General features: G+C 43.4%; 1 protein-coding gene across 9 annotated transcripts in view; it reads right to left on the bottom strand.

Moving 5' to 3' along the window:
• GTF2I (general transcription factor IIi) overlaps positions 1–18,786 on the bottom strand; it is a 108,399-nt gene extending 89,613 nt beyond the window's left edge. For all 9 annotated transcript variants that reach the window (XM_034988688.1, XM_034988690.1, XM_034988693.1 and 6 more), the window contains exon 1: positions 18,421–18,786. The gene's annotated coding sequence lies outside the window, so the exon portion shown is untranslated. The remainder of the gene's footprint in view (positions 1–18,420) is intronic.
• Between the last annotated feature and the right edge of the window lie 1,918 nt (positions 18,787–20,704).

The raw sequence follows: 20,704 nt of genomic DNA, 5'->3' as shown, positions 1-20,704 counted from the left end.
CTTCATCTTGTGTTTCCCTGATTTGCTTTTCAATTCTCCTTTAGGACTTTCAAAGATGACCTTCATTGGACTGTTACTGTTTCATACATCTCTCATCCTGGTCAGCTACTGTTTAATGGATGTGATGCCTTTCTGATCTGTCTGAAACCAGACTCCAGCCATTCTGTACAATCTCCTTGTGTTTCTTGTTGGAGATCCATTTCAAGGATTAGGTTTATCTGAGTCCTTACTGTTTTGATCTGTTCCACCTCAAAATAAGCCAATAATTAATTCCATACAAAGTTTCGTTTGACCATACTTCTTTTAGTTTATTGATCCTTGCTGTTAATGCTGAATAGCGAAATAACAAAAAATATTTTATAGTGAGTCAGAGACTTCATGAAGATTTTCACACATGCCATTATCATTCTAACAACAAAAACACACAAAACAAAAAAAACCACTGAGGTCCTTAATATTTTTTATTATGGTGATCTCTAAAATATTACAAAATTAGGCGCCTGGGTGGTTCAGTCGGTTAATCGTCTGCCTTCAGCTCAGGTCATGATCCCAGGGTCCCGGGATCGAGTTCCACTGGGCTCCTGCTCTGCAGGGAGCCTGCTTCTGCCTCTGCCTCTCCCTGCCACTCGTTCTAGCTCCCTCTCTCTCAAATAAGTAAATAAAATCTTTTTAAAATAAATAAATAAAATCAAATATTACTAAATTTTCAGTACTTGTGCTTCAAATTTAAGCCTCAGATCAGACTAGTAAGTGGGGAAGGTACTATATTACACTGATCCTGTTTTTTCAATTACATTTTTACCCTTTTTTGTATTTATATTTTGTTAATTTCAACAAGCATCTTTCCAGTTCACTCTTACAACATATAATCTTAGATCAAGGGGGGAAAAAAAATCAAGATATTTTAGTGCAACCTCCTTGCTCCATTATGTTATAAATGAGAAGCCCAACCTGGAAAGATTAGCTGTCTTGCTATGGTCATAAAGACAGTTAATTTTATAACAAGCGGCTGGAATCCGTATCTCTAAATTCCAAATTACCTCTTTCATGCACAATAATAATCAAAGAAAAGCAGGTTAAACAGAGGAACCCAAGGTAAATAATTACACAGTGATTAAAACTGTAATACTAGGCAATCTTTATGAGGCAGTAAATTAACTGCCACCCACTGTAAACAAACTGAAGCAAAAGGATAGTATCCTTTTTTTCCACAAAGCACAGATTACATTGGACATTGAGGAATAGAGTGAACACTGAGGAACACTTTATAGTCAACATCAGTCACATTCTATGAAGAAAATAAAGGATTTGGTTCAAAGAAAAAAATATGAATGAGGGCGCCTGGGTGGCTCAGATGGTTAAGTGTCTGCCGCCTTCGGCTCAGGTCATGATCCCAGGGTCCTGGGATCCAGTCCCACATCGGGCTCCCTGCCCAGCGGGGAGCCTGCTTCTCCCTCCGCCTCTCTCTCTCTCTGTCTCTTATGAATAAATAAATAAAATCTTTTAAAAAAAAATGAAGGAGTTACAGGCCATGTGTTTACGTGAACACGTAAGTAATCTGTGTCACAGAATTCTGGTGACAGGCTCCATCAGGAGTCATATCTCCTCTTAACAGCAAGTAACAGCTCTCAGAGTTGAGTTTAAACAACAGTTTAACTTAGTAAAATTTTAGTAAAATCCAAGACCCAGGACCCACTTCTCAACCAGGAGGAAGTGGATTTAAACTGATAGGGGCACCAGGCCGATTATTTTATTCTATTCTCAAAAACTTTATTTTCACAATTTTGTACAAACTGCTAAGGTTATCTCCGTTATTTTTACTTATAGTAAGCAACTAAGATCTACCCTACATAGTTACTTAAGTATGGTAAAATAATCTTCAGGACTGCAAAAATCATTAACTTTTCCTAACTCAATGTTTTGTACAAGAGCCATAACCACTAAATCCTAGCCAGATACCTGGATTGATTAAAATTAAGAAAATATTCAACAGTACCTAAAATATCTTACCACTAGGACACTGTCCATGGAAGACTACAGCCAGTATTTAGGACAGATAATGGTATTCGATTCTATAATTATTCAACAGGTTTCAGACGTAAAAACAAACAAAGGGGTATTTTTACCAGGACAATGTTTCATCCAAACTTGTTCAGTTATTGACCTCTACCCCCAAAAACGCAGTGGGAGGAATCTGGCTGGCTCACTAGGCAGAGCACGCAACTCTTAATCTTAGGGTCATGAGTTCGAGCCCCATGTTGCACGTATAACCTACTTAAAAAAAAATAAAATACATTAAAAAAATGCAGTGTGTTGGGCGCCTGGGTGGCTCAGTTGGTTAAGCGACTGCCTTCGGCTCAGGTCATGATCCTGGAGTCCCGGGATCGAGTCCCGCATCGGGCTCCCTGCTCGGCAGGGAGCCTGCTTCTCCCTCTGACCCTCCCCCCTCTCATGTGCTCTCTCTCTCTCATTCTGTCTCAAAAAAAAAAAAAAAAAAAAATGCAGTGTGATTTTCCTGTATTATGGATGGTCTTTTTCTGGGCCAGTATTTAAGATCTCTTCCTCGGTGTTTTGGTGTCAGTTCCAGTTGTTCTCCATTCTATGAGATCTAGTCTCAGGTTATTATTTACATGTGAGGTAAAACTCAAATTTACCAACTCATTTTATTAAGAAATCCTAAAGTCAAGGGGCGCCTGGGTGGCTCAGTAGTTAAGCGTCTGCCTTTGGCTCAGGTCATGATCCCAGGGTCCTGGGATCGAGTCCCACATTGGGCTCCCTGTTCGGCGGGAAGCCTGCTTCTCCCTCTCTCCCACTCCCCCTGCTTGTGTTTCCCCTCTCACTGTGTCTGTCAAATAAATAAAATCTTAAAAAAAAAAAAAAAGAAATCCTAAAGTCAAGTTTTGACAAAATTAATGATGAAAGGCACCATCAGAGTCTAAAGATATAAACTAATAGAAATATCTTCAGTGAAAAGTATAAAATAATTTCAAGTATCACTTAATTCTAAGGAAAATGTAAAATGGCACCTCAAACTTTTAAGTATAAATTGTACTTTATAAAAGAAATTTCCAGGACGCCTGGGTGGCTCAGTCGGTTAAGCGTCTGCCTTCGGCTCAGGTCATGATCCCAGGGTCCTGGGATCGAGTCCCGCATCGGGCTCCCTGCTCCGCGGGGAGCCTGCTTCTCCCTCTGCCTCTGTCTCTCTCTCTGTCTCTCACGAATAAATAAAAAAAATAAAATCTTTAAAAAAAAAAAAAAGAAATTTCCTCAGGGGCAACTGGGTGGCTCAGTCGTTAAGCGTCTGCCTTTGGCTCAGGTCATGATCCCAGGACCCTGGGATCGAGCCCCGCATCAGCTCCCTGCTCCGCGGGAAGCCTGCTTCTCCTTCTCCCACTCCCCCTGCTTGTGTTCCCTCTCTCGCTGTGTCTCTCTCTGTCAAATAAATAAATAAAATCTTAAAAAAAAAAAAAGAAATTTCCTCAAAATGATGAGTACAAACAGAAAAGTTAAAATTCATCATCTAAGATGTTACACATTTTGTCATAACGGTGCCGAAAATAAATGGAAAGGATCTAATAGTTCAATCAGCTGACTTTATCCTAAACAAGATTCAGTTGCATTAAAATTAATTTAGGTCATCATATAATACTATATTCCAACACTCTTCTAGGCTGCGTAAATCTTTTTACCTCTGAAATTGATGGCATTTAATACCTCCATGTTGTACCTATAATTACTAAGTAGTAAAAGCTAAGTAATCTGTTTCTCAGGAGAGGAAACATTCATCCCTAAAATGTCAGTGTACATTTACTATAATGAGTTCGGATTGCAAACACAGAATTTGTGTCTTAAATTTCTTTCAATATGTTACCATTTGTTCTAATTATGTCTACTTAGTAGCTTCTACAGAAGACATTCGCTGACCCTATTAATTTGTCTTCTGAGGGATACCAAAGAAATTAACTTGATGTGTTTATTACCAAAGCAGGGCATTTGCCTGACACATTTTACAAAGCAGAACTTTTTTTAACGTAAGAACAGCTTATAACGGAAAAACAAGGTAAACTGCTCGAGATTACAGAATTATTAAGTACAATCTAATTGAGATCTGACTGTTCTTAATTCTCCATGTTCTTTCAAACCACACCATCTACTGTAAAATTTATTTTTTAAAAGATTTTATTTATTTATTTTCAAAGATTTTATTTATTTATTTGACAGATACACAGTGAGAGGGGGAACACAAGCAGGGGGAGAGGAAGAGGGAGAAGCAGGCTTCCATCCAAGCAGGGAGCCCGACACAGGGCTCCATCCCAGCACCCTGGGATCATGACCTGAGCTGAAGGCAGACACTTAATGACTGAGCCACCCAGGTGACCCTGTAAAATTTAATCTGATTTTTAATGTTTCCCAAATTCCACTATTCACAATATTTAAATTCCAGAAAAACATTCAGTTTCAAAGAGACTTAGACAAAAACTATAATGGGATTTTTAGGTCCATGTGCTAACCTTCATGCTAACAAATTAAAATCCCCAGCCTCAAGAGAAGAAAAAATCCTTAATTCTAAAAAAGAGTTTCATTATCCCCGAAGTATTGCCATACAAAATACTTATTAACAAAGTAAAGCGTGGCACACACCAAGTGATCAAAGTTAACACTAGTCAGGGACAAATAGACCTCATGTCCCACCCAACAGAATGTACTGAGAACACTGTGATATTCCTGCCTAAATACATCAGACAAATCCAAGTTGAGGGACATTCTGTAAAATGACTACATCTTCAAGAAGGTCAAGGGCACCGAATTCAAAGGCTAAGGAACTGTTATAAAGTGAGGTGTATTAGAGAGAGAAGACAACTGGGTGAAAATGTGATCCTGGATTATACAGACCCTTTTGCTATAAAGTGACATCTGGCGGGGTGCCTGGGTGGCTCAGTTGGTTAAGAGGCTGCCTTCAGTTCAGGTCATGATCCTGGGGTCCTGGGATCGAGCCCCACATCAGGCTCCCTGCTCAGAGGGGAGTCTGCTTCTCCCTCTCTTCTCTCTCCCTCTGGAACCCCTTCTCATGCTCTCTCTCTCAAATAAATAAAATCTTTAAAAAAAAAAAAAAAAGTGACACCTGGCAAAACCTGAATGGGGTTTTTGGGTGAGGGGTATATTGTTGTTCTTGTAACTATTTTGTCAGTTTAAGAGCGTCCCAAATAATTTTTAAAGCACTAAGTGCATATGTGCTAATAAGCTAATCAAAATTTTTCTACTTTTGCCTTATCTCAGGGGTGTTTAAGTCTTGCTGCTTTTACTGTCAAAGGTAGGCAGAATGTTTAAATCAGGAGAAAGGCAAAGGACATTAAATAGTAAATTACTGATTACAATTTGTCTCCATTAGCTAAATAAAACTGGAAATGGGCTGTTTTTCTTTCTTTTTGCATTTGAAGGAGGGAATGACTAGAAACTCATGAAGGTAAAAGAGCCCGGAAGTGAAGGCACACACACTACACTTAACTTAAAAGGTTATCAAACTTCTCTACAGACCGCACACAACTGGTAAACCGGAGGCTTTTAATTTGGACAGTATTTGCTATTCACGGTGTGTGTCTGTACACTAGACTGGGGGGATAATCCCGTCACCCCAGCACCAACACAGTGCCTGGCACTCCCGACACGTGCTGAGTTCAACAATGAATCCTAAGCTCCTGGCTGATGTTTTCCCCTCAATACTAAACTTAGTCACAATGAAGGCTATCAAATAGCAGATCACTGGCTAAAATGCCTAATTCAGAAAGTGTAATCAATAATTTGATCCCAGGTAAGTTCACATGATTTTCAACCCTGTAGCTATCCTGTTTAGTAACAGTTAAGTAAAATTACTAGTTTATCATTAATATCATTACCTATACTTTAAACATTAATATCAGAACTGGAAATTAGTATAACGTGATAATTAAGAGCATGGGCTCTGAATCCGACTGCTTAGGTTGATGGTGCCTGCCGACCTTGGAACACAGGATTGCTGTGAAGATTAAAAAGTGCCCTAATGTAAGCAGTGCTTAGAACAGTAAATGCTTTTAAAAAAAAAAAAAAGAAAAGAAAAAGAACAGTAAATGCTTTTCTAAAAAGCACCCCAAAAATGTTACTTGTTACTGGTATTCTTGCCCAACTCTCTAAAGGCACCCCAAGATTTGACCTATCCTCCAACAGAGAGCTTGCTTTTTTTTTTTTTAACATTTTATTTGTTTACTGGAAGCAATCTCATTCTTAATCTCCTAAAGCACTTTTCTTTAGACTGCTGTGATTCAGTGACCCCCTTACACTTGGCTTTCTATGATGTGTGCATTTGCCTCACCTCTTTGACGATGTTTTAATCACTTTTGTATCTCCCTAGCTTCTCAATAAATATTTTAATGAATAAAAAAAAAGATTTTATTTAAGTAATCTCTACACCCGATGTGAGGCTCCATTTACAACCCCAAGATCTAAGAGTCGCACACTCCACGGACTAAGCCGGCCAGGCACCCTGACCTTGCTAATTTTAAATTAACAATATGCAATCACGGGTCTGGTTTAGTATTAGTCCTCCTAATAGATCAAATCTGTCCCTGTGGTATCCTCCTACAAAAAAGCCCTTTCAATGCATAGTGCTCCTTCACATGCTCATCTCTAAACTAAGCAGCGGTCTGTCCTGTGCTGTCCTTGTAACATCCTTTACCTTTACTACACCATCCTCAAAGTATTCCAGTTTCTCCAGGCAAGGTCCCAGAATTGGATGTAACATCTCGGATAAGATCAGTTCACCAGACACTACACTTGGACCTTAACTCCCAGAATTCCCTTATTCTTTGCCCATTATCACAGAGGGATATTTTAATTCACGTTGCTAAGGGTTTAACTCCACAGGCTTAATAGGTATTTTCCAAAGGGAAGAAAATCAGGTTAGTGCTTCATTCAGAGGTTCCATTTCACAAACATTTCATAACAGAATATAAAGTATCACAATTTATATTAATATAGTAACATATACTGAACATATATACTTCAGCAGACAAGAGAAACAGAGCCAAAGAGCCCATTTTAGTTTAACTTTCATTAATTTTAGAAATTCTATGTAATGGCAAATGCTTAGAAAAAAAACTAGAAATCCCTAAGATGAACCTTTGCTCAAGATGGATTTTTTAGTCAAGGCTTTTAAGTTTTGATAGCTGGCTTTGCTTACATTTTAAGATGCTTAATTCTTCATTTCTATCTACTGCAATAAAGCTGGTAACCATGCCAGTAAAACCCAAGCGATCTCTCAAGAAACAAAATACATTTGAAAGGTTAAGATTTGAAATGATCTGTAACAGGGCGTCTGGGTGGCTCATTTGGTTGGGCGACTGCTTTCGGCTCAGGTCATGATCCTGAAGTCCCAGGACAGAGTCCCACATCAGGCTCCCTGCTCAGCTGGGAGTCTGCTTCTCCCTCTGACCCTCCCCACTCTCATGTGCTCTCTCTCTCAAATAAATGAATAAATAAAATCTTAAAAAAAAAAAAAAGAAAGAAAAAAATGATCTGTAGCAGTTATATTTATGCTTAAAACTTAACACCCTTCTCCACCATATTTTGAAAAACATGTTGAGATACCTAACAAAAATAGCTAAATTTTATTTTTAAAAAAGCCAGGTGAAAGGAAGAATTACAAAATAATAAAATGAAGCCAGAGAAAGAGGATCTGCCCAACTGATGGGTCACAATTTCAGTCCTGAGCCTCACAAGTAGCCAAAGCAATGTCCTTGAAAAACAAACCAATCAATCAATCGATCAATCAATAACCCGTATCAGCTACTCAGGAAGATTGGCAACTTTTCTTGGCACCACAGTTCAAGAGAAAATGTTTGCAAATGTATAACTTACCCTTTTAAATTGGTAGTCCAGATCTTGTTCTACCAACACACCAAGAATGTATCCCTTTGACCTTATTACAAATTTAAAAATTATTTAGGACTGGGAAAGCTGGATGAAGTATTCTTTATTTAACAGAGAGACACACAGTGAGAGAGGGAACACAAGCTGACCTGAGCTGAAGGCAGACGCTTAATGACTGTGCCACCTAGGCACCCCTGGATCACTTGTTCTTTTTCTAACTTTGTACGAATGGGAACAGGAAATGAAAATCAAGTAACTATGCTCTACAAAGTCCCATCTTTATTTTTTCTTAATGCACTGTTCACAGATGGCAGGCAACAGAGCAAAGCTACTATGAACACCAATTTTGGAATGAGACCAAAGTTCTGAATTCAAGTTCTATCTCCAGTACTAGATATGACTGACCTTGGGATTCTTGAACCTCAAACTTCCTACTCTGGAAAATGACAATAATATGTGTACTTACCACAAAGTTATCAGAATGTAAGTTAAGTACCTGCTGGAGTTTCACACAAGCATTCACTAAATTAACCGTTTAAAAATTTAAATTTCAGGGCACCTGGGTGGCTCAGTTGGTTAAGCAACTACCTTCAGCTCAGGTCATGATCCTGGAGTCCCAGGATCGAGTCCCACATCAGGCTCCCTGCTCGGCGGGGGGTCTGCTTCTCCCTCTGATCCTCTTCCCTCTCGTGCTCTCTGTCTTTCATTCTCTCTCTCAAATAAATAAATAAAATCTTTAAAAAATAAAAATTAAAATTTCATTAAAATAGTTACTTTTAAAACACATATGTAATGGTATCTATTTATTTACATATAAACTCTCCAAATCCAAGTCTGATAAAATGAAAATTTCCCAACTAGTTGCTTTAATTACCACTAAATAAAATAACCTATCGTCTCATGGGGCAGGAAAACTAATGAGAAAAGTGTCAAAATAAATCACTGCTTTTTTCCCCATCTATTTTCCCCAACTTCATTGAGATAATAATTGACATCTAACATTGTGTACTTTTAAGGTATACAATAATCACTGCTTTGAAATGTTTTTAAAGCTTGCATGTGGAGGTGCCTGGATGGCTCAAGTCAACTAAGGATCTGACCTCGGCTCAGGTCAAGTTCTCAGGGTCCTGGGATCAAGCCCTGCGTCAGGCTCCCTGCTCAGCGGGGAGTTTGCTTGTCTCCCTCTCCCTCTGAGCACAAGCTCACAAATGCGCACTCCCCGTCTCTCTCAGATAAATAAATCTTAAAAAAAAAAAAGCATGCACGTGTTTACATCAAATGTGGTCCTCAAAAACTGTTTTAAATTTAACTTTAAAAAGTCACCTTACTCCAAATATCTAAAACAAAGAAACTAGAATGAATACACACACTCAACTTCACAGTCTTTATCCTGAAGCTCTCAACAACATAATCTGCCCCGACCAGTATCTTCCAAGAAACAGACCGTGTCCTGAGGCTTCGCAGAAGAGCTAACACACCCAGGCGGCCCTCAACAAGCTGGGTAAGTGAGTAAGCACTGCTCCAAAAACAATAAGGGATCCCTTCTCCAAAGCTTAAAACATAGAAGATCAAGAGTGAATACAGCCACTCATTTTGCTAGTATAAGGAAACTGTTCTGGGGCGCCTGGGTGGCTCAGTCGGTTGCGCACCTGCCTTCGGCTCAAGTCATGATCTCAGGGTCCTGGGATAGAGTCAGGCTCCCTGCTCAGATGGGAGTCTGCTTCTCCCTCTCCCTCTGCCTCTTCCCCCTGCTCGTGCTCACGCTCTCTCTCTCAAATAAATAAATCTTTTTTTTTTTTTTAAGATTTTATTTCTTTATTCATGAGAGACAGAGAGAGAGAGGGAGGCAGAGACAGAAGCCGGCTCCCCACGGATCAGGGAGCCCGATGCGGGACTCGATCTCAGGCCCCTGGGAACATAACCCAAGCCAAAGACAAACGCTTAACCAACTGAGCCACCCAGGCGCCCTCAAATAAATAAATCTTAAAAAAAAAAAAAAAACTATAAAAAAAAAAAAAGCTGGGTTCTTAAATACCATTGTTAAAAAAAATGTTTTTCCTACAGATAAAGGCTATAAATAAAGGGAAAAATTATGAAATAAATAGACTCAAAAAGTGATTATCTGGTTAAGTGACTACCCCACTGTTTTACAACACACCCTAGAAAAAGTATTCTAAAAGCTTTACAGAAGCAACAGACATGATAAAAATCATTTTTTTTTATTTTTTATTATTATTTTTTTTAATCATTTTTTAAAATAGGCTCCACACTGAGTGTGGAGCCCAAAGTGGAGCTTGAACTCACAAGCCTGAGGTTCAAGACTTGAGCCGAGATCAAGAAATGGACACCCGACCAATTGAGCCACCCAGGTCCCAGAAAATAATTTTTTACTTACTGTAAAAAATACTAAGCTAAGGACTATGCATGCAAATGGAATCCAAACTCACACAGCTATCCTCAAAAGGATGAGACCCATACAATCAGCAATCTTCACAGACTCTAACCAGGGCTCACTTTAACCAAATACCTAAATTGGATTGAACTCTTCACTCCTCTCTGCTTCTACAATTATACTATAATATAATCAACACAGTAGTTTCAAAAAATTATTTCTTTGGCCACTCTATAAAAAAAACAAAAATCCAAAAACCACTATTTTTTTTTTTTTTTAAAGATTTTATATATCTATGTGACAGAGAGAGCGAGCAAGAACAGGAACACAAGCAGGGGGAGTGGGAGAGGGAGAAGCAGGCTTCCCGCTGAGCAGGGAGCCCTACATGGGGCTCGATCCCAGGATCCTGGGATTATGACCTGAGCCGAAGGCAGACGCTTAACAACTGAGCCACCCAGGCGCCCCGTCCTTCCTTTTTAAATTCTTAATAGTGGGTTTTGGGGGGGCACCTGGGTGACTCAGTTGTTAAGCGTCTGCCTTCGGCTCAGGTCATGGTCCCAGGGTCCTAGGATCGAGCCCCAAGTCGGGCTCCCTGCTCAGCGGGGAGCCTGCTTCTCCGTCTCCCTCTGCCCCTCTGACCCACTCATGCTCTCTCTTGCTCACACTCTATCAAATAAATAAATAAAATCTTAAAAAAATAAAATAAATAAAAAGGAAGGACATTCTGACACATCCTATAACATGGATGAATCTTGAAGACACTATGCTAAGTGAAGCAAACCAGTCAGGGAAGGACAAATACTGTACTTACGAGGTCCCTGAAATCATCAAAATTACAGGCAGAAAGTAGAACAGTTGAGTGCAAGGGGCTGGGGTAAGGGGAAACCTGGATTGTTGTTTAATGGGCAGTTTCAGGTTAGGAAGATAAAGTCCCAGGGGCGCCTGGGTGGCTCAGTCGGTTGAGCTACCAACTCTTGGTTTTGGCTCAAGTCATGATCTCAGGGTTGTGGGATGGAGTTCTGCATGGGGCTCCAGGCTCAGCGGGGAGTCTGCTTGTCCCTCTCCCTCTACTCCTCCCCCTGCTCTCTCTCTCTCTCAAATAAATAAATAAAAGCTTAAAAAAAAAAAGAAAAAGTCCTGTGAGATGTGATGGTTCCAACAACATATGTGATTGTACCTAATGCCCCTGAACTATGCACTTAAAAATGGTTAAAATGGGCGCCTGGCTTCCTCAGTCGGTAGAGCATTCGACTCTTGATCTCAGGGCCGGTCATGAGTTCGAGCCCCATGTTGGGCATGGAGCCTACTTAAAAAAAAAAAGTTTTAAAAAACGGTTAAAATGATTACTGATATGATTTCTTTGTAGTATATTATAAATATTATGTAGCTATCATAATAATTAACAATAGACTAAAAATAAGTAAACTATAAATGAAAAACGGTCAAGTTCTGTGGTATGTATAGTTTACAACCTTTTTTTTATCACTATGCAGAACCACTTGAAAGAAAGAGGTGTTCATGGTGGAAATGGCAGACACAAATCTATTCTTTACAAAGGGGACAAATGCATTTTACGTGGGTTTTCTACACTATTGGGAGATTTGTTCAGATCTATCCAAATTCTTCTGCTCCAAAAAAAGCACTAAAAAGAAAAACAATGATCCAGCAATTCCACTCCTGAGTATATACACAAGATTTGAAAACAGGCTTCAAAACACACTGGTGAACCAATGTCCACACCTGCATATCCATAACAGCCAAAAGACAGAAGCAATCTAAACGTCCATCAGCAGATGAAAGTACAAATAAAATGTTGTATACTACATAATGGAACATTATTCAGCCATAAAGAGAAATGAAGTTCTGACACAGGGTACAACATAGATGAACCTTGAAACCAATATGCTAAGTGAAATAAACCACACACAAAATGACTAACACTGTCAATTCCACTTTAAAAGAGATATCTAAAACAGGCAAGGGGCCCCTGGCTGACTCAGTCAGTAGAGCATGCGAGTCCTAACTCAGGGTTGTGAGTTCAAGCCCCATGTTAGGCGTAGAGCCTACTTAAAAATAAATAAATAAATAAACAAGTAAGTATAAAGAATAAAACAGGCAAATTCACAGAGATAGAAAGTATATTAGAGGTTACCAGAGACTGGGGGAGAGGAGAAATGACGAGTTATTGCTTAATGGGTACAGTTTCTATTTGGGGTGAAAAGAAGATCTTACAAATAGTAGTGATGATTGTACAACTTTTTTTTTTTTTAAGATTTTTTTTTATTTATTTGAGAGAGAGAATGAGAGAGAGAGAGAGCACATGAGAGGGGGGAGGGTCAGAGGGAGAAGCAGACTCGCCGAGCAGGGAGCCCGATGCAGGACTCGATCCCGGGACTCCAGGATCATGACCTGAGCCGAAGGCAGTCGCTTAACCAACTGAGCCACCCAGGCGCCCCTGTACAACATTTTGAACATAATCAGTGCCACTGAATAAAAAATGCTATACATAAAAAAAGGCTTAAATATGCTTAAAGTGGCAGAAAGAGAAAGAACAAGAGGAAAAAGTGAAGCTAACGGATTTCCTGATAACCGTTCAGCCAATTTTCAAACTCATTCCAGAACCAGGGTCAATTTCTATTTCCTCACTTATAAAGTGGGCATAATATATGCTGTCATCCTTCTTTGTCAAATTATCGATGAAATAATGTAATTGAAGTGCTTGGTGCCTGGCCACAAATAAAATAGCTAAGATTTTCTTACCTCCTTTAATTGCCCTGCAAAAGCCAAGAAATTACGACTACCTTTCAACTCCTTTACTACTTTCTATCTCAAATACGTCAACATCACCAGTAGGGAAAGAGGTTACTACCTCTAAAACTAGTGAGGGCTGAAGACAGAAAATAGGCGCAGTGAATTTATGTGTTGAGCAAGCAGTTCCAGAAGGCTATTTTCCAATTATAAAATTCACTATTCACAAGGTAGACATGTTTCATCTCCATTACGCAAATTCATAGTTTCTCAGCTTGTTTGAGGCAGATACCCTAAATAAAACCAAACTCTTCACTACTCTGTAGAATTACGTATATAATTCTACAATATAATTTCATACCTGTACTTTAAGCGGAAAAAAAAAGAACCATTATTTCCTTTGCCCTCCTACAAGAACAAAACAATTTAACAGTCACAAGGAAAAAATCCCAAGAAGTCCTTGCCTTTCCAGAACTTATATTCTTCGGTTTGGGGAGATTAACCTTGTAGTCAATATTACTGGGACAATTTTTATTTCCTTAGAAAATTCAATTTCTCAGAAGTATTCAACACAGTATTTTTATGGTAATATTTACTGAATGCTTATTGTTCGCCAGTCCCAAGCACTTTCAATCTTCACAACAACCTGTAAGAGAAACAAGGTTCTCTCATCATCATTCCTACTTTTTTTAAAATAGGGAAAATGAGGCACAAAAAGGTGAAGTGAATTGCTCACGGTAACAACCAGAAGCAGCATGAGCCAGGATTTGAATCCAGGCAGTCTGATTTTGGAACCTATGTCTATTAGAACCACACTAAGTCATATTCTTCTCTCACAGTTATAAACTCATTTTGCCTCTTAAATTACATTTTAAATAAACGAATTCTTTAAAAATCCTCTATAGTTGGGCGCCTGGGTGGCTCAGTCGTTAAGCGTCTGCCTTCGGCTCAGGTCATGATCCCAGGGTCCTGGGATCGAGTCCCACATCGGGCTCCCTGCTCGGCAGGAAGCCTGCTTCTCCCTCTCCCACTCCCCCTGCTTGTGTTCCTGCTCTCGCTCTCTCTCTCTGTCAAATAAATAAATAAAAATCTTTAAAAAAAAAATTCTCTATAGTTTTGGGGGTTTTTAAAGATTTTATTTATGAGAGAGAGAGAGAACAGGAGCTGGGGAGGAGCGGAGAGGGAGAGAGAATCCTCAGGCCGACTCCATGCTGAGCCCCACGCGGGGCTCGATCTCACAACCCTGAGATCACGACCTGAGCAGAAACCAAGAGTCTGACCCTCAATGAACTGAGCCACCCACGCGCCCCAAAAGTACTCTGGTTTTCAATCAAGTTACAACCAAGGAACAGTGAGTGAATTCTCCCATCAACTCTGAAAATCCCTGGCTATTTCGAACTTTCTCTTATGTTCCCACTAGGCCAAAGTGGAAAAAGCAGAGGAATAAGTAAGTGCCAGAAAGAAAACACAAATTAAGCCTGGGGAGAAAGACAAGGACTGTAGAAACAAAGAGAATGAAAGAAAACAAAAACAGGAAAAAACTGCAGTGGTGAGAGTTCCAGCAAAGCACAGGCAAGGGAGAAAATGGTAAAGGACAAAAAAGAGTGGAAATTGAGTATCAAGATACCACCTTCAGCACCTGGGATGATTTTATCCACATCATTTTTCCACTGTACTTACATCCTTTAAATACTAATTCTCAATTTTATTCCCCCCGGCAAGTCACCTCAGGCTACACTCTGACCAACTGAATATTCTGCATGTTGCTATGTTGCCATTTAAACCACCTTGATTACAAGCAATCTCAACTTCACAATTATAACCAAATGACTGACTGCATATCCAACTTTCTTTCAGTTAGTAACAATGAATAAGCTTCACCCAATGAATGTATACAACTTTTGAAGAAAAATGCTACCAGTGATCATTAGTAGACTGCTACTGATAAAATTCTTGGCAATTACCTTTCAGGTAAATTGCCTCTAACGTATTGCTAAAAACAGTATTTCTGCTACTGTTCTCAGAGTATTACTTCTCAACTATTCAGAAAATTTTTTCCCTTACACATACACAAAAATCACTTGATCAGCATCTGTTTAAGCCAGTGGTCAAAACAATATCATGTGAATTATACCACACCGCAGTTATGAAGAGAACCGCAATATTTAAAAACGCATGTTTTCAATGAAGAGACCATGTTAGAACTGAATCAGGTGGAATGCAGTGCATAAGCTAGCCAGCAGTAATAACTGGAAAGGTTAAGTGTTTAGTAATCTCTCAGTGTCTTATTTACGGCTCCTTTAATAACAACCTGGAGAAGGGCCCTTGTCTTTTATGTTTTGTTTTGGAACACACGATCCATCTACGGATCATCAAAAATGACAGAACATTCCTCCCACCTAATTTGAGTTACTTTCTCCAGAAAGAAATCCATTATAATAAACTAAAAAATCTTTCTCAAGACTTGTGCCCCAAGAAAAAGAACCTCAGAAACCTACATTTTAAGGACAGTCTTTGTAGTCATTTTTTTTTAAGATTTTATTTATTTATTTGATGGAGACAGACACAGCGAGAGAGGGAACACAAGCAGGGGGAGTGGGAGAGGGAGAAGCAAGCTTTCCGCCGAGCGGGGAGCCGGATGCCGGGCTCGATCCCAGGACCCTGGGATCATGACCTGAGCTGAAGGCAGACACTTAACAACTGAGCCACCCCGGTGCCCCCTTTGTAGTCATTTTTAAAGTAAACCAAATTGGGCACCTGGCTGCTCAGTCAGTGCAGCATGCAACTGCTGATCTCAGGATCCTGAGTTCAAGCCCCATGTAGGGCCTAGAGCCTACTTAAAAAAACATAAGAAAAAAAAAAAAGGAAAGAGAAAAAAGTAAACCAAATCGCTGGACGTGCCTGGGGCTTGGGAGGGGGTGGGGGGAGATTCAGGGCTACAGGTGATCAGCACCTTCCCCATCTCAGTGTCACACTCAGGCCCTATCACATCTTTCAGGGTTTCCAGACTAGATTCGGTGGTGGGACAGGATGCTTCAGCCATCTCTGGGAGGAAATAATAAATGCCAGTGTGATAAATAAATTAAAAAATGATTCAGAGTGAAAAAAAAGCCAAGATTATTGAGGTTTCTAATTTTACCCTGTACTTAAATCCATGGCTCCTTTTAAAACCTGAGACTTAGGGGCGCCTGGGTGGCTCAGTGTAAGCATCTCCCTTCCGCTCAGGTCATGATCCCAGGGTCCTGGGATTGAGCCCCATGTCGGGCTCCCTGCTCAGCGGAGAGCATGCTTCTCCCTCTCCCTCTGCCTGCCTCTCTGCCTACTTTGTGCTATCTCTCTGTCAAATAAATAAATAAAATCTTTAAAAATAAATAAATAAAAAATAAAACCTGAGACTTACTGAACTTTTAATTTCGTTAAAGGAAATCTAGAATAAATTTCCCGCACTCATAACTTAATTTTTCACCGTGGTGAATGGCTCTCAAAGTGCCTTCCTTGTAGCAGCAGGGCGAACTAGTTAGAAATGCAAATGATGGGGCCGCACCCCAGACCTGCAGAATCAGAAAGTCTGGGGTGGGGCCTGGCAATTGTGTTTTAACTAGCCCTCCAGGGGTTGCTGATGCTCCGGAGTTGGAAAGCCACTGGCTTAGGGGTTAAGAGTCATATTGCCTAGGCTCAAATCTTGGAGTCAAGGTTGACTTGCTGAGTAATCAAGAGTAAATTATTCAGCTTCTCTAGACTTGTTCCTCATCTACACAAGGGAATTAGGGGGTTGTTTTGAAGATCAAGTAAGAAAATACACGTTAAGTGCTTAAGAGGGATGCCGGGCACTTAGGAAACATCATCCAAACGTTAGCTGTTGTTACGACTATATGCAAGGCCCTTTGACGGTTTGTACACTGGGGAGACAAAAGGCGGAAAAGGCTTAATCCTAATCCCCACCCCTCCTACCCACTGACTAGGCAGACACGAGTACACAGGGAAGAACCAAACACACTCATAGGGGAAATAAAGATACCCTCCTAGAAGGGCCACACAAGTTGATGGGGACACCGTACGAAGAAAGAACAAATTCTGACCGAACAATGCAAGAGACGGCTTTCAGCGATTGCACAGGAACAAGAAAAGAGTTCCAAAGCCTGAAAAGAAGAAAAAGCCCTTCCAGCCGAAAGGTGTGAGCCAAGGTCCAAAGGAGGAGGAAAAAGGAAAGCGCCCGGCAGTAGAACTCTGGGGCTGAAAAACTGACAAAACAAATATACAGACGTAGTAGTAAATAAAGTGTCATTCCCAGTCGTAGGCCTTAGCCTCGGGAGAAAGCTCGGCCTCCTCAGAGCACTCCGATGCACCCTCATTTGCAAACTAACTTCCCCTTCTGATTCCCGAACGCCCAAAGACTACTCTTCGGCCCATCAAGCTATTGTCTGCAGCGAAGTTGAATGCAAAGAAGTGAGAAGTCTGCACGGAGTCCCGCATCAGCAGGAGCGAGCAATGCTCGAACGGAACTAGACATCCGAACATTCTCAGCCAATTGCCGCAAAACCACATTTAAAAAAAAAAAAAAAAAAAACAACTTGCTTTATTAAAGGGCAAAACTTGGAATAAAGTGGACGGGGGGGAGGGAGGAGGGTAAGGAGGACAGTTTTCTATCTTCTTCCCTCCCCGAAACCCCGTCTGGGTGCTGGCGGAATCCGGACGGCTTCTTTTCATGGCCTGAAGGCTGAGGTTTTCCTTCCGGTCATTGTGCTTATTTCCCCCCAAGAACAGGCCCCGCGGGGCCGGCGCGCCGGCCGGGCCCGGGACAAAGCCCACTCCTGGCTCCACCTGGGCGCGGACAGGGGCGGGGAGGAGCGGGGGCGGGGAGGGGCGGCGCTCCCGGGCCCGCCTGCCCGCCGGCCGCAGTAACCAGGCAGCGCGGCAGCGCCGCCCCGGCCGCCCGCCGGCCAATCCGGCGCGTCTGCTGCCCGGGCGCACGAGCCCCGGAGACACCAGGCCGAGCGCGACCCCACGGCTCGGCCTGGCACCGCGCGCGCACCCGCACCGCCCGAGACGGCCAATCAGCGGCCGGGCATGCGCAGCCCGCAGGCTCGCTCGCGCGCGGGCCTCACGCGTGAGGCCCCCCCACGCAGCGCCGGCGCGCGCGCCCCTCCCCCACGCGCACCCAAGCGCGCGCGTGCAACTGTCGTCCCCCGCGACCGCGTCTGCTCCTGCCCCACCCCCAACGCCGGCGGCCCGGGGGGGGGTGGGGGACCAGGTACCCCAACACGGCCGCCGACAGACCCCAGTCTGTGCAGGCCCCGGAGGGGGCGCGTCTCAAATAAAGGCCCTGCTCGTGATGGCAACCGGGGCGGGGGACGGGGGATGAGGCGACAGGGACTCACCCGAGTGCAGCCGCCTCCAGGCAGCGCCGGGGCTGGGCGAGCCGAAGGGAAGCGAGTGTGGGCCGCGCGCGAGCTGCGGCCGCGGCGGAGCAGCTTCGGGCTGAGGCGAGCGGGCGAGCGGGCAGGAGGTGAGAGGGCGAGGGGCCCGGGCGTCTCGGCCGAGCTCCTGTCACCGCCGCATGGCCGCCCCGGCAGGGCCTCGCTCAGCGCCTAGATCCGATCACAGGGGACCGAAGGAGAGGCCGGGATAACCGCGGCAGGCGGGCGGCCTCAGCTAGAGAGCGCGTGCGGGGAAGCGGGGGGGCGATCGGTGGCCCCTTTTCTCTGCTCTCCGAGCTTCTCTCTCACCCTCCTCCTCCTCCTCCTTTTTTTTTTTTTTTTGTTCCTCGAAGGCGCGCTGCGCGTGCGCACCTGCAGCGCCGCCCAGCGGGAGTTGTAGTTTCTGATTCGTCCCCACCAACGCGACGGCGGGGGCGGTGGACTACGACTCCCAGGAAGCCTCGCGCGGGCGAGCCCCGAACCCGAGGACGCGGCGAGCGCAGCGCCCGGCCCTCTCCGGCAAGGACTGTCAATGGAGGCGCGGGTGGTGGGAGCAAGAACATGGCTGCACCTGGGGCCTGCGCGGCCGCTCGGGTGGGGGAGGGGAGCCGGGGCGCGGGGCGCCTATCTAGGCCGGGGGTAGCCCTCGCTTGCTCCGTGCGGCGATGCAGCCAGCCTCAGCCACCGTGCAGGGCTCGCACTCTTGCACCCGAGATTCCCTGCCGATTGCGAGGCCGGAACACGGCAAAGGCCGGGAGCCCCAGGCCGGCCTGCCCCTCTTCGTGCTCCGCCAAGGGACTTCCTCCGCCCTGCACCACCCTCGGGGACACAAAGAACTCCTCTGTTAGTTTTGAAAGCTTGCCTCCAAAGCGGCCGAAAGAGACTGTTGCCCCAACTTTGGACGGGCGACGGGAGGGGACGCTCCTGTTTTTATTTACTCATACCCACCCCCCAGGCTTTCCTCACGCTCCCTCACTCAACATTTAGAAGCAAAGTTGAGGGGAAGCCACGGAGTGAGAGCAGAAAACCTGTCTTGTAGCCCGTGCGTTTTGTTCTGTCAACCGCGGAGAAATTTGACCGAAACCTCTCCCCCTGCCACCCCGCTTATTCTTTCGCTTTCCAACTTGAGGTCTCGAATTTCGATAATGAGACACTGCCCTTCACCTAAGTGAAACTCGAAAGTTTACAAAACTCGAGCCCAGAGGTCGTAGGTGGGTCTGTAAAGCACAGGATCGAATGATTTCGCGATTCTTCTCCCCAGCGGAGATGGGGGCTACGCCGGCCACCCATCCCCCCCCCGCCCCCTCCTTCTCGGTAGGTGGCGACCACGGCGCTTTTTCCAGCCTTTGTCGCTGGAAAGAAAACTTTCCGAGCAGCCAGTCTTTTGATGTAGGTCCAAGACCTTCCCTTTGAATCTTAGTTCACAGATTGGCGTTCCCCATCTTTCGTGCATAGACCGCACCCATAAAGCCGCCTCTAGAATGTCCATGTTGGGATTCTTTAAATTAGATGGAGACTTTAAAGATCCCTGCGGAGGCAGTCTGATTGCAGAAGACCTCCACGTTTTTACGATTTCCCCTACAATCTTTTACAGGCATTTTGTCCCCGCCTAATTCGATTGTGACTCTCCTTTGTCGAGTCTCTCCAAAGCGTTCATTTCATTTTCACGAGAACAGTTTTCTTTTTGCACTCGTATTTCATCAACATATTGGAATGTTTAATTAAAGTCCGTATTCCCAGTAGCACGTACAGCTGACATATATTTAAGGAACAAAGGTAACTTTTGGGAAGTCTACAACTGAGCTGATAGGAGCAGCCAGCCTTCCAGGGGCAAACATTCAGCTGTTGTGGGCACCGGTGAGTATGTTTTATGGAAGGACTGGCGTCCTGGATGGTTTCTTGAGGACACTGGAAGGTTGAGGACAGCGAAGGAAGGATTCACTGGGTGCGCTGGTGTCATGGAGTCGCATTTGGAGACAGAGTTGGGAAGGCAGAAGTTCATTTAGTCAAGATGACACTTGTCATCATTAAAAAGTTATTTGCTCAGGGCGCCTGGGTGGCTCAGTCGTTAAGTGTCTGCCTTCAGCTGAGGTCATGATCCCGGGGTCCTGGGATGGAGCCCCACATCCGGCTCCCTGCTCAGCGGGGAGTCTGCTTATCCCTCTCCTGTTCCCCCTGCTTGTGTTCCCTCTCTCTCTGTGTGTCAAATAAATAAATAAAATCTTAAAAAAAAAAAAAAGTGTTT

The sequence above is a fragment of the Mirounga leonina genome, unplaced genomic scaffold (assembly GCF_011800145.1).
Source record: "Mirounga leonina isolate KUSES-001 unplaced genomic scaffold, KU_Mleo_1.0 Mir_454, whole genome shotgun sequence".
Classification (NCBI taxonomy): Eukaryota; Metazoa; Chordata; class Mammalia; order Carnivora; family Phocidae; genus Mirounga; species Mirounga leonina.
The sequence above is the reverse complement of the archived record's forward strand: the minus strand, read 5'-3'. Positions and strand labels throughout refer to the sequence as shown.